Here is a 13,547-nt window from a genome sequence, read left to right on the forward strand (position 1 = left end):
CTGTCACCACCTGATACTGGTTGTTCAATAACTCACTGCGCATTGCTAAGGCTGAGTTTCTGCTGATGTGCAACACATACAGAAACACGTCAGCTATTTGGTCCAAGTTGTTGCAGCTTTTAAAAAAATATGTTGGGTTTTTTTTTTCGCAGCAGCAGTACATATAAATGACCCGTTTGCTTGACGTGGACAACGGCAGCCACAGATTGTCGAAGAGATGAATGTAGTGATAATGTATTTCCCTGTTTGTCTTCTTTGCAGACGTGCTTTAACAGCTGCTCATTGAAATGCTTATTGTATGGTGTCTTCTACATATTGTAGGCTTCCAGTGTGATTTACAGGATTTACCTGAGTGAACTGTTGTATTAAACAATATATTGACCACACTGAAAAACCTTTTAGATAAAATTGTGGTCACAATTTAGATGTTTCACATGGAAGAAAAGAAGGTAGTAAATTTTTGTCAAGCACAGGCTGTGATAAACTTGTGTCACACAATGACGGCTCAAGGAAACATAGGACAAGTCGATATGAAATTTGGATTTCCATTTGTTTGTTTTTTTTTGTTTTTTTTTTGTCCTACAAATGTCATTTTCCCATCCACAAAATGAGTTCCTTGTCAGCTGATGTCCACTGAATAAGTCAAAAAGTTTTGTGTATGCTTGAAATTTTGAACGGGCATCAGGTGGAGAGCTTTGCTGCTGTCTGCACGTTTTGGTACCGTTTTGTCCTCTACTTGTTATATACTCATGCATTTATATCCTAAAGCTGTCCAATGTTTCAAACTGGAGAATCCCCGCCAGGTCAGAAAGATTTTGTTAATAACCCCAATGAAAAAATACATCCAAATATCCATTCATTTGGATGTTAATAATCATCTAATAATTTTTCAGTGCAGCAGAGCACTTTGATTCAGATATTCTCTAACATAGTCTTCTGTTGGAGCAGATGTTGTTTTACAGAGATTATTGTTATTATTTTATCTTATCTGTGTCCAGCTCACTGCAGTGTGACATTTTTGTTCTGGTGTCATCTGTTTCAAACAAAGTGAAAATCAATGAAAATATTTTTAAGAAAAATGTCTGGACTGCAGTCTGAACAGAAGAAAGAAACTCGGCACAATTTTTACTCAAGGCCGTCAGATATGGCCATCGGGTTTTGCGAAAGCTTTCCATCCGTCCGTCTGTCTGTCTGTCTGTGCTCAGCATAAATCCAGTCCTATTACTGCCAGGGTCTTCAAATTCACAGGGAACATTCTTGGGACACAGACCTTGGACAAGTTCAAAGATGGCTAACCTTGACCTATTCTAAGAGGTATTCCAAGAGGTTAAAATGTCACATTCTGCTCCTAACTTTTATGGTATGGTTTTGTGGATGTTAGTGTGATGATCTTGCGGATGTTAACGTAGTGACGTCACTTCCTGGTGTCACTAGCTGCTGACTTTGCTTCGTTTTTGGTAGGGATGGGTATCAGGAACCAGTTCCTGTCAGGTATCATTATTATTCGATCCACCGATTATCAATAGCCTTTTTGCTTAATGATTCCCTTATAGGTCCTTCAGAGTGGCTGTTATTTTTGGGAGTGTTTGTCAGGAAAATGATCATCTCTCTACATTGATTACAGACCCTGTAGCGGGTCTGTAATCAACCGTTTCTGTAGCGCGGCTTTTCTTTGAACCTTGAACCAATGAAGCAGATATTGCGATATTGCGTCGCATCACGTCGCGTTGCCCTCCTCCCCAAGTAGAAAAATCTGAACTTTTTCATCTTGTCGCGCCGCGATGACCAATCAGGGACTGAATATGTAGTGACGTGGAGATGTCTGGAATTAGACTGAGTTGGATGTGAACATGTCCTGTCTCTGGTAGCCAGCCTGTGAGTAGGACGTATGTCCCTTTTGTCCTTTATTTCACAATTATGACAGAGTTTGGGGGAACAGCGAGCAGCAGCCCCGCAGCAGGGGCAGCTGAGTTTTTTTTCTTCTTCACGTGCGTGCGCAAGCGAATCGTCCGAAGATTATTTTATTTAATAACTACACAGATGTATAATAAAGCAAATGGTGACTGGTTTCTAAACACAATTATGACAGAGTCTTTGGAGCGAGCAGTAGCCCCACAGCAGGGGAGCAGAGGTTTTGTTTTGTTTTGTTTTTTACGTGCGCGCGCAAGCGAATCGTCCGTGAAGATTATTTTATTAATTAACTACACAGATTATAATAAAGCAAATGGTGACTGGTTTCTAAACACAATTATGACATTATGAGTTTTTTGGAGAAGAGCGAGCAGCAGCCCCACAGCAAGTAGCTGAGTTTTTTTTTTTTTTTTTTTCAACGGCCGAGGACCGAGGAAAATGGTTTGATCTGTCCTGTACTAACTGGCGATGCATAACGCGGAGATGCTTTTGCGCAGGGTGCAGAACACCACATTGTTTCAGCATGACTTTTAGCACTCAGATGTTGGTGAATTATTCAAAGCTACTGCTACTGCTGTGGATCATCACAACTGTGGGCACAGCGTAAATCCCGGTGTAATTGTTCCGCCGGCAGCAGCCCAAATCATCCTCGTCTGCACATACACGACAGTTGTAGGCTTTCATTTCCTCTAACGTGTACACACTCACACCATATACTAGGGCTGAAACGATTCATCGAGTAATTCGATTACAAAAAATATTCAAGGCAAATTCTTTGCTTCGAGGCTTCGTCTAAAGCTGTAGTACATATGCCAGGCCTGTATGTGGCACTGTAACGCTCCCAGAAAAAACACAGAAGACGACCATAACGCTAATCAATGTAGCAGGTGATGCTACAAGTTTGCAAAGCCACACACTGAGTAAAATAAAGTCTTAAGAGAAAGGCTCAACGTGGATCGTCTGAAACGGACTTGTTGCGCATTTAAAGTGAAGCAGTGTGTTTGTATATATTATTTTAAAAAACACGTTTTGCTCCATTAGCCGTTCTCCACCTCCGCAGATGAAGCGAAATGACGCGCACTTTAAATGAGTCATGTTTAATGATTTAAAAAGTTTTAATTCAGATTTGGTAAGGGTTTTTATCAACAGCCAGCTCAAAGGCTGTGTTATTCACCAAGTATCCACAGGAAGCAAAGAATTTGACTTTGGTTTGAGCTGCACTCTGTACAGCATGTATAAATATACACTAAATATGGAATAAATCACAGTAATAAAAAGTACAAATGAAATATGCAATAAGAAGGAATAAATAATGCACACTGAAGATTTCACAGACTGCCTGGGTTTATGGTTTGGCAAAGCTCTAAAACTCTTAATATGAAAAAATGAATAACCCGGCAAAACAGAGAGAGGGAACACCCTAAACTTAAAAATCTGCATGATGGCACAGAAACATTGTGCCACTGCTTAGGGACCTTGACCGTTTAAGGCCTTAAATGTGAAAAATAAAATTTTAAGATGAAACTTAAAATTTTTTGCCAACCAATGAAGAGAAACCAGTGATATGGGATATTTTATTGGTGCCAGTTAAAAGCCTTGCCGCAGCATTTTGCACAGACTGAAGGCAATCCAAACAAGTTAAAAGACAGTTACAATAATCCAAACAAAAAGAGATAAAAGTATGAATAATCATCTCAAATTCAACCATTGACACCAGTAATCTGAGTTTTGAAATAGTCCTTAAATGATAAAAACAATTCCGAACCAGCTGTTTGGAATGATGATTGAGGGACATTGAACCGTCAACAATGACACCTAAATTTCTAAGGCTTGACTGAACAGAAGAGCCTAAGAAGCTGATATGCTGCCTAATTTCTGAAAACATATGGTCAGGAGCAATAGTCAATGTTTCTGTTTTATCGGTATTCAACTGGAGGAAATTGTTGTTTAACCATTGCATGATCTCTGTCAGGCAATTATTTAAACTAGACAATTTATAAAACTCAGAGGCTCTGAAAGAACAATATAACTGAATGTCATCAGCATAGAGATGATAAGAAATGTTATTGTAACATCTTATAATTTGGCCAAGAGGGAATATATACAGTAAAAAGAGAAATGGACACAGAACAGATCCCTGAGGCACCCCACTTGATTCATATAAACAGTAAAGGATCTCTCAGATAAATATGACAAACAATTTTAAAACACCAGTAATCCCAAACAGATCCCCAAGCCTGTTTATCATGATACTGTGATCAACAGTATCAACAGCAGAGGTCAGATCTAATAAAACTAGAACTGTATACTCTCCAGAGTCTGCTGTCATCAAAGTGTCACTAGACACTTTAAGCAAAGCAGTTTCAGTCGAGTGCAATTTGCGAAAACCAGACTGAAAAAGGTCCATAACACAGTTTTCCTCCAAGAAACAGTTATGTTGTGTTGCTACTGTTTTTTTTTTTTTTTTTTTTTTTTTCCTTCCAAAATCTTTGAGACGAAAGCTAATTTGGATATTGGCCTGTAACTATTTGGAAGAGATGGATCCAAATATGGTTTCTTTAAAATTGGCTCAACAACAGCTTGTTTAAAAAAGCTGGGAAATAAACCGGCATGAAGAGAAGTATTAATCATCTCCACTATACAAGGGCCAGTGGAGTCAATGGAGTGCAGACATCAAGGGTCAGTTGACCAATTTAAAATGTTGTTGACATAGAAAACCTGTAAAGCCTACTTTTGGTACACAGAAAATTCACAAGCGGAATCGATAAGGAATCGGATCGATAAGCGGAGTCGATAATGACATTGATATCAATAAAATCTTATCAATACCCATCCCTAGTTTTTGGCTAGAAATACTGTAACTCCTTCCTCATATACTATGTAAAAGCTAGCGAGAAATAAACACTTTTAAAACTGAAAATGCTGTTTTTGTAAGCCGATAACACCTCTCGAAGGATTTACAAAATATTTAGCGGACATTAACGTGGTGACATCACAGGTTGGTAACTGGCTGCAAATTCTGTTTTGTTTGTGTGTAAATAACCTCTTTGTCATGTATTATGTAAAAGCTAGCGAGAAATAAACACTTCTAAACCTGAAAATGCTGTTTTTGGAAGCTAATAACACCTCTGGAGTGATTTATAAGACATTTAGTGGACCTTCGCATGCATGCTTGCTCACGTCCACTAACTCAAAGCTAACTTCCTATGGAATTAAATTTGTCTCATTAATACCTGCAAATGCACAGAGGGTAATATATAGGTGATGGTCTGGTGGTTAAGGCGTTGGGCTTGAGACCAGAAGATCCTTGGTTCAAATCCCAGCCTGACTGGAAAATCACTAAGGGGCCTTGGGTGAGGTCTTCAATCCCCTATTGCTCCCGGTGTGTAGTGAGCGCCTTGTATGACAGCACCCTGACATCGGGGTGAATGTGAGGCATTATTTGTAAAGCACTTTGAGCGTCTGATACAAATGGAAAAGCGCTATATACAAGTAAATGCAGACCATTTACCATTTACAAATATTCTTTGATTTGCACAACTTCTGCTTTTGTCAAAAGCTCATGTAAATGCACACGCAAAGCCTCCTGCAGATGCTGTTAAAACGTAAATATTGATTGATTGATTGATTAATTGATTCATAGTGGGGCTTTATTGAACATGTACAAATTGTACGTAAGACAATAGGATCTTAATAAGTAATTTAACAACTGCAAATTACCAAGAACCCATTTTAATAGCTCAGGCTTGATAAAGAATTATTTAAAAAGTTACATATGAAGTGACATTTCTATTTTGCTTCTGTTTCATTCATTCATTCATTTTCTGCCACTTGTCTGAGTCCGGGTAAAGTGATAGCAGACCACGTACCTCATCTTACACTTTCCTATCCTCTAACTTTCCCTGGGAGATTCTGGGGTGTTCCCAAGTCAGCTGGGAGAGATGATTCCTCCGTCTTATCCTGGGTCTTCCCCCTTAGCCTCATCCCAGTTGGCTGCACCTGGAAGACATCACTGTATGCTCAATCCACCTCAGCTGTGGCTCTACTCCCAGTCCATTCTGGATATTTGAGCTTCTCACCCTGTCCTCGAGTTTAACCTTGTTCTTTCGGTCATTACTCAAAGCTCATGAACACAGGTTAGGATAGGCGTGTATATAGACTAGTAAACTGAAAATCTACCCTTCTGGCTCAGCTCTTTCTTCACCGCAGCAGTCTGGTACAGAGTCCACAGGACCTCAGATGCAGCCCAGATCCTTCTGTTAATCTCACATTTCATCTTATCCACACTGGTGAACAAGACCCTGGTATACGTGAAGTCTTCCACTTGGGGCAAAAACTCTTCCATTACTCACAGGGTTCGATCCACCCTTTTCTGACAGAGGACCATTGTCTCTGATTTGGAGGTGCTGCTCCTCATCCCAAATGCTTCCCATTCTGCCTCCAGACATCTCAGGAGAAGCTCCTCATCGTGTCACCTAATTTATTATGCATCAGATTAGCTTACTAAAAGGCACTATTCAATTCCTTTATTCTTGTTCTGGAGCCATAAATGTGAGTTGGCCAAAGTTTTTGCTTGCTGAGGATATTAAACACACACATGAAGTTGCACTGTTTATTTTGGTTCAGATCATTTTGTTTTTTTGATATTATAGCTAGTCTTCTTGTAGCATTTGTAGCTAAATGATTGAGAGTAAATCATACTTGGCATAATGCGATAAACAGAATGACATCATTAAAGAGTGGGTATCAGCCTTGTGGCTCATACTGTTCAGTTGTTATAGTGTATTCAATGACTGCTTTTATAAAGTTGTTCACTGTTGCTTGAAGGTATATATATTTATTTATTAGGGTGGTCCTCTACAGTATGCCAAAAATAAAAATGTGACTTTCTTAAGGTGCTTCCTGCCCAAATTGTTCATCTTTATGAGAAAATGTTTTGTGCAAAATTTTATTTAGATACGATTATTCTAAATACTGCTGCATGCAGGGTGGAAATTGCAGTGGTTGAGCATATTGGTGAAAACCAGCAATAGTAATGAACCTGTTCACAAATGAAATACAAATTGAAACAACAAAAAATATTCAGGCGCAGCAACCTTGATCTTGATTAATTTTATATGTGATATAGTTGAATTATGTCAGTGACATTATGGGATTGCAGGCAGTGTAGCTGTGGCCCGTAATGCAAATCAGGGGAAGGTGTGCACAGTTTAAACATTTGAATTTAAGGGTACATAGATTACAGAAATGTCTAGTGGTAAGGTTTTAGATTGTGACTAATCCTATTAGTGAAGCAGATAACAGAATATTTCCAGAGGAATCTTTCAATTAGTGAAACAAGCAACAAATTTGGCACAAATACACCTTAGACATTACTCTTTTGTAGCACATTAGCCAGCTAAATTTTCAATAGGCATCTAGGTAGGGGTCATTTGAACAATTACACAGGGGTCAAAATATAAAATGGTCCAATCAAATTGAAAACTATACCACATTATTTGTCTAATCACAAAGATTCCAGAAAGGTATAGTTTGGACTATCTGTGACTGAATATTATGGGGTAAAAACAGCAAGAATGGTGACAAAAGTCAATTTCAATTTCTACAGGGTTCAAAAGTAAAAGTTGCTCCAGTTTTAATTAAAAAAAGTGGTGCAAATTATTGGTTGTGCTAATAGGATTAATAAATGGAATAGTTTTGACTGTGTTGAATGGTTGGTCTCCAAAGTAAAGGTCAAACAAGATCAACATCCATTGGATTCTATGACATGTGACATACGAGGTCTGTTAGAAAACTATCCGACCTTTTAATTTTTTTTTTAAACTATATGGATTTGAATCATGTGCGCTTGCATCAGCCAAGCTTGAACCTTCGTGCGCATGCGTGAGTTTTTTCACGCCTGTCGGTTGCGTCATTCGCCTGTGGTCAGGCTTTGAGTGAGCACTGGTCCACCCCCCTCATCAGATTTTTATTGTCAGGGAAATGGCTGAGCGATTGGAGCAGCGCTGAATCAAATTTTTCCAGAAACTGTGAGAGACAGCCAGGTGGAAACCATTCAGAAGATTCAGACGGCTTTCGGTGAAGATACTCTGGGCGTCACACAGATTAAGGATCATTACAACCGGATTAAAGATGGCCCACAGCGGCGGAGGGCGCGCCGCGCTCTGAGCGGCCATCGACAGGCTGAAACGGCCAGATCATTTCCAAAGTGAACGCTGTGTTGATCCGGGACGTCGTCTGACCACCAGAGAAATTGTGGAAGAGGTGGACATCAGCACTTTTGCAGCACATTCCACTGTTACAGTAGATTTTGTAATGAAAGACGTGCGGAGGAATTCGCGCGTCGGGACGGAGCCGCAATGGCGCACAACAAAAAGCACGTCCGTGTTGGCAACCATTCGGAAGATTCAGACGGCTTTCTGTGGCTTTTCAGTCGAGTGAGTATCCGAGAAATTGTGTAACAGCTGGGCATGTCACATCTTGTCCTGTGAGACTTCCAACACGGACGTGCTTTTTGTTGTGCGCCATTGCGGCTCCGTCCCGACGCGTGAATTCCTCTGCACATCTTTCATTACAAAATCTCCTGTAACAGTGGAATGTGCCGCAAAAGTGCTGATGTCTACCTCTTCCACAGTTTCTCTGGTAGTCAGACGACGTCCCGGATCAACACAGCATTCACTTTGGAAATGATCTGGTTGTTTCAGCCTGTCGATGGCCGCTCGGAGCACGGTGCGCCCTCCGCCGCCGTGGGCCGTCTTTAATCCGGTTGTAATGATCCTTAATCAGTGTGACGCCCAGAGTATCCTCACCAAAAGCCGTCTGAATCTTCTGAATGGTTTCCACCTGGCTGTCTCTCGCAGTTTCTGGAAAAATTTGATTCAGCGCTGCTCCAATCGCTCAGCCATTTCCCTGACAATGAAAATCCGACGAGGGGGGTGGACCAGTGCTCACTCAAAGCCTGCCCACAGGCGAATGATGCAACCGACAGGCGTGAAAAAGCTCACGCATGCGCACAAAGGTTCAAGCTTGGCTGATGCAAACGCACATGATTCAAATCCATATAGTTTTTTAAAAAAATTAAAAGGTTGGATAGTTTTCTAACAGACCTCATATGTTACTATGTAACATGATAACTATGCATGACACATGGTGGAAACTATTCCTTTTTAAAACCCTATTAACTCAACCAATAATTTGCATCATGTTTTACCAGAATTATAGCAACTTTAACTTTTGACCCCTGTACAAACCGAAATTCACCTTTGTCACCATTCTTGCTGTTTTTACCCATAACTCAATATCATTCAGTCACAGATTGTCCAAATTACAGTGAGGAAAATAAGTATTTGAACACCTTGCGATTTTGCAAGTTCTCCCACTTAGAAATCATGGAGGGGTCTGAAATTTTCATCTTAGGTGCATGTCCACTGTGAGAGACATAATCTAAAAAAAAAAAAATCCGGAAATCACAATGTATGATTTATTTGTATGTTACTGCTGCAAATAAGTATGTGAACACCTGTGAAAATCAATGTTAATATTTGGTACAGTAGCCTTTGTTTGCAATTACAGAGGTTAAACGTTTCCTGTAGTTTTTCACCAGGTTTGCACACACTGCAGCAGGGATTTTGGTCCACTCCTCCATACAGATCTTCTCCAAATCTTTCAGGTTTGGAGTTTCAGCTCCCTCCAAAGATTTTCTATTGAGTTCAGGTCTGGAGACTGGCCAGGCCACTCCAGGACCTTGAAATGCTTCTTACAGAGCCCCTCCTTAGTTGCCCTTGCTGTGTGTTTGGGATCATTGTCATGCTGGAAGACCCAGCCATGACCCATCTTCAATGCTCTTACTGAGGGAAGGAGGTTGTTTGCCAGAATCTCGCAATACATGACCCCATCCATCCTCCCTTCAATACGGTGCAGTCGTCCTGTCCCCTTTGCAGAAGAGCACCCCAGAGTATGATGTTTCCACCCCCATTGCTTCACGGTTGGGATGGTTTTCTTGGGGTTGTTCTCATCCTCTAAACATGGTAAGTGGAGTTGATTCCAAAAAGCTCTATTCTGGTCTCATCTGACCACATGACCTTCTCCCATGCCTCTTCTGGATCATCTAGATGGTCACTGGTGAACTTCAGACGGGCCTGGACATGTGCTGGCTTGAGCAGGGGGGACTTGCTGCCCTGCAGGATTTTAAACCATGACAGCATCATGTATTACTAATGTAGTCTTTGTGACTGTGGTCCCAGCTCTATGTATATGTACAATGACAGTAAAGACTATATTATATATTACAACAAATATTTTATTTTCCTTTTTATGCTATCTGCAGGTATCATTGTGCGTGTGCATCCATGAGCTTTTGAAATTACTAGAATTTACCTTTGACCTTGGGTGATACGCGCACATATAGCATGCACGCTGACGTCCATGAGATGTTTTATAAATCACTTCAGAGATGTTATCGTGTTTAAAAAACCAGCGTTTTTAGATTTACAAGTGTTTATTTCTCACTAACCTTTGCAAAATATATGAGAAACATGTTAGATTTACACAGATATGTAGCTGTTTTGGAGCGTTTTCCGTCATGTTGGATTATTTTGCTCAAATTCACAACTAGCTGACATTATGCTATCTGTTTATTCTGATTGGCTGTCACCGTGTGCTTCCCAGCATCCCTTGTGCAAGTCCGGGAAGCTCCCACATGATCTATGACGTCGCTGTCATCGACTGTATGGGTCGCTACCGTAAGTAGTTCAAGGCCGTTTGTTCTTTTGAACTTTTCCCCTTCAGGGGAACTATTTATTAATATTTTGTAGACAACGCGAATTTTGATCAAATTGGCTGTGTCGTATTATGAATCCCCTATTTAAAGGTTACTAAATAAAATTATAGTGTGGCCAAAGAAAATTCCTTTTATGGCTTAAATGTTAAAACGCTCAGTGGCAGTATACCATTAAAGTATTTTACCATAGAAAGTTCCAAATAGTTAGGGACATGGTCTCTTTGAGTGACAGCTTGTGTGCTGGGTCCAGGTATATATATATATATATATATATATATATATATATATATATATATATACATTCAGCAAAAATATAAATGCAACACTTTTGGTTTTGCTCCCATTTTGTATGAGATGAACTCAAAGATCTAAAACTTTTTCCACATACACAATATCACCATTTCCCTCAAATATTCTTCACAAACCAGTCTAATTCTGTGATAGTGAGCACTTCTCCTTTGCTGAGATAATCCATCCCACCTCACAGGTATGCCATATCAAGATGCTGATTAGACACCATGATTAGTGCACAGGTGTGCCTTAGACTGTCCACAATAAAAGGCCACTCTGAAAGGTGCAGTTTTGTTTTATTGGGGGGGGGATACCAGTCAGTATCTGGTGTGACCACCATTTGCCTCATGCAGTGCAACACATCTCCTTCACATAGAGTTGATCAGGTTGTCAATTGTGGCCTGTGGAATGTTGGTCCACTCCCCTTCAATGGCTGTGCAATTGCTGGATATTGGCAGGAACTGGTACACGTTGTCGTATACGCTGGTCCAGAGCATCCCAAACATGCTCAATGGGTGACATGTCCGGTGAGTATGCCGGCCATGCAAGAACTGGGACATTTTCAGCTTCCAAGAATTGTGTACAGATCCTTGCAACATGGGGCCGTGCATTATCGTGCTGCAACATGAGGTGATGTTCTTGGATGTATGGCACAACAATGGGCCTCAGAATCTCGTCACGGTATCTCTGTGCATTCAAAATGCCATCAATAAAATGCACCTGTGTTCTTCATCCATAACAGACGCCTGCCCATACCATAACCCCACCGCCACCATGGGCCACTCGATCCACAACATTGACATCAGAAAACTGCTCACCCACACGACGCCACACACGCTGTCTGCCATCTGCCCTGAACAGTGTGAACCGGGATTCATCCGTGAAGAGAACACCTCTCCAACGTGCCAAATGCCAGCAAATGTGAGCATTTGCCCACTCAAGTCGGTTACGACGACGAACTGGCGTCAGGTCAAGACCCCGATGAGGACGATGAGCATGCAGATGAGCTCCCTGAGACGGTTTCTGACAGTTTGTGCAGAAATTCTTTGGTTATGTAAACCGATTGTTTCAGCAGCTGTCCGAGTGGCTGGTCTCAGACGATCTTGGAGGTGAACATGCTGGATGTGGAGGTCCTGGGCTGGTGTGGTTACACGTGGTCTGCAGTTGTGAGGCTGGTTGGATGTACTGCCAAATTCTCTGAAACGCCTTTGGAGACAGCTTATGGTACAGAAATGAACATTCAATACACGAGCAACATCTCTGGTTGACATTCCTGCTGTCAGCATGCCAATTGCACGCTCCCTCAAATCTTGCGACATCTGTGGCATTGTGCTGTGTGATAAAACTGCACCTTTCAGAGTGGCCTTTTATTGTGGGCAGTCTAAGGCACACCTGTGCACTAATCATGGTGTCTAATCAGCATCTTGATATGGGATGGATTAGCTCAGCAAAGAAGTGCTCACTATCACAGATTTAGACTGGTTTGTGAACAATATTTGAGGGAAATGGTGATATTGTGTATGTGAAAAAAGTTTTAAGTTTTAGATCTTTGAGTTCATCTCATACAAAATGGGAGCAAAACCAAAAGTGTTGCGTTTATATTTTTGTTGAGTGTGTGTGTCTGTATATATATATATATATATATATATATATATATATATATATATATATATACACACACACACACAGTGGGGTAAAAAATATTTAGTCAGTCTCTGATTGTGTAAGTTCTCCTACTTAGAAAGATGAGAGAGGTCTGTAATTTTCAACTTAGGTACACTTCAACTGTGGGAGACAAAATGAGGGGGGGGAAAAAAAAAATCCAGGAAATCATATTGTAGGATTTTTAAAGAAGACTTCACCCCGGTCAGGATTTGAAACAAATTGCACAGTGCAGCATGTGGTTAGCTCCTTAACCACTTGCCCACAGTATGACTTGCTGTGTGGTTCGTTGTACAAAGGGACCATCCAAGACAGGACTGTTCACATCTGCTCCTGGAGGGCACCTGTCCTGCATGTGTTTCACTCTCCCTGCTCCATCCAAGGCTAATTAAGTCCAACTGTGTGCTCAGCCAATCAAGAGCTGAGAAACACCAGAGTTAAATAATCAGGTGTGAGTAGAACAGGTGCCCTACAAAAACTGATTTGGCAGCCGTGATCTAAGCCATCTGTGCTCATTTGATTGACATTTTAGTATTATTTGTATGTTGTATGTATGTTAGTACTGTGATATATAGACACACACAGGAGAACTCACCTAAACCGTCATCGTATAAACCGGATATTTGGACTGACGGGACAAAGAATGATGCATCTTCAAACAGTCACACCACCTTTTTTCATCAAGTGCTGTATTTCAGCTGAAGTTATTTGTGGGTTTTCCTTTGCATCCTGAACAATTTTCTTGGCAGTTTTTGGTCTACTTGACCGTGGTTTGGTTTCAACAGAATCCCTCATTTTCCACTTCTTAATTACATTTTGAACATGGCTGATTGACATTCTCAGTCCCTTGGATATCTTTTTTATATCCCTTTCCTGTTTATAGAGTTCAATTACCTTCTCTTTG

General features: G+C 40.7%; 1 protein-coding gene across 3 annotated transcripts in view; it reads left to right on the forward strand.

Annotated features, from left to right (window-relative positions):
- The window catches only part of wwc3 (WWC family member 3), a 181,101-nt gene that overhangs the window by 10,895 nt on the left and 156,659 nt on the right, over positions 1 to 13,547 (forward strand). The window contains exon 2 of one of the 3 annotated variants that reach the window (XM_034180590.1): positions 10,579 to 10,652. The exons of the other annotated variants lie outside the window; for them this stretch is intronic. The gene's annotated coding sequence lies outside the window, so the exon portion shown is untranslated. The remainder of the gene's footprint in view (positions 1 to 10,578; positions 10,653 to 13,547) is intronic. 3 annotated transcript variants of the gene reach the window in all.

The sequence above is a fragment of the Thalassophryne amazonica genome, chromosome 10 (assembly GCF_902500255.1).
Source record: "Thalassophryne amazonica chromosome 10, fThaAma1.1, whole genome shotgun sequence".
Classification (NCBI taxonomy): Eukaryota; Metazoa; Chordata; class Actinopteri; order Batrachoidiformes; family Batrachoididae; genus Thalassophryne; species Thalassophryne amazonica.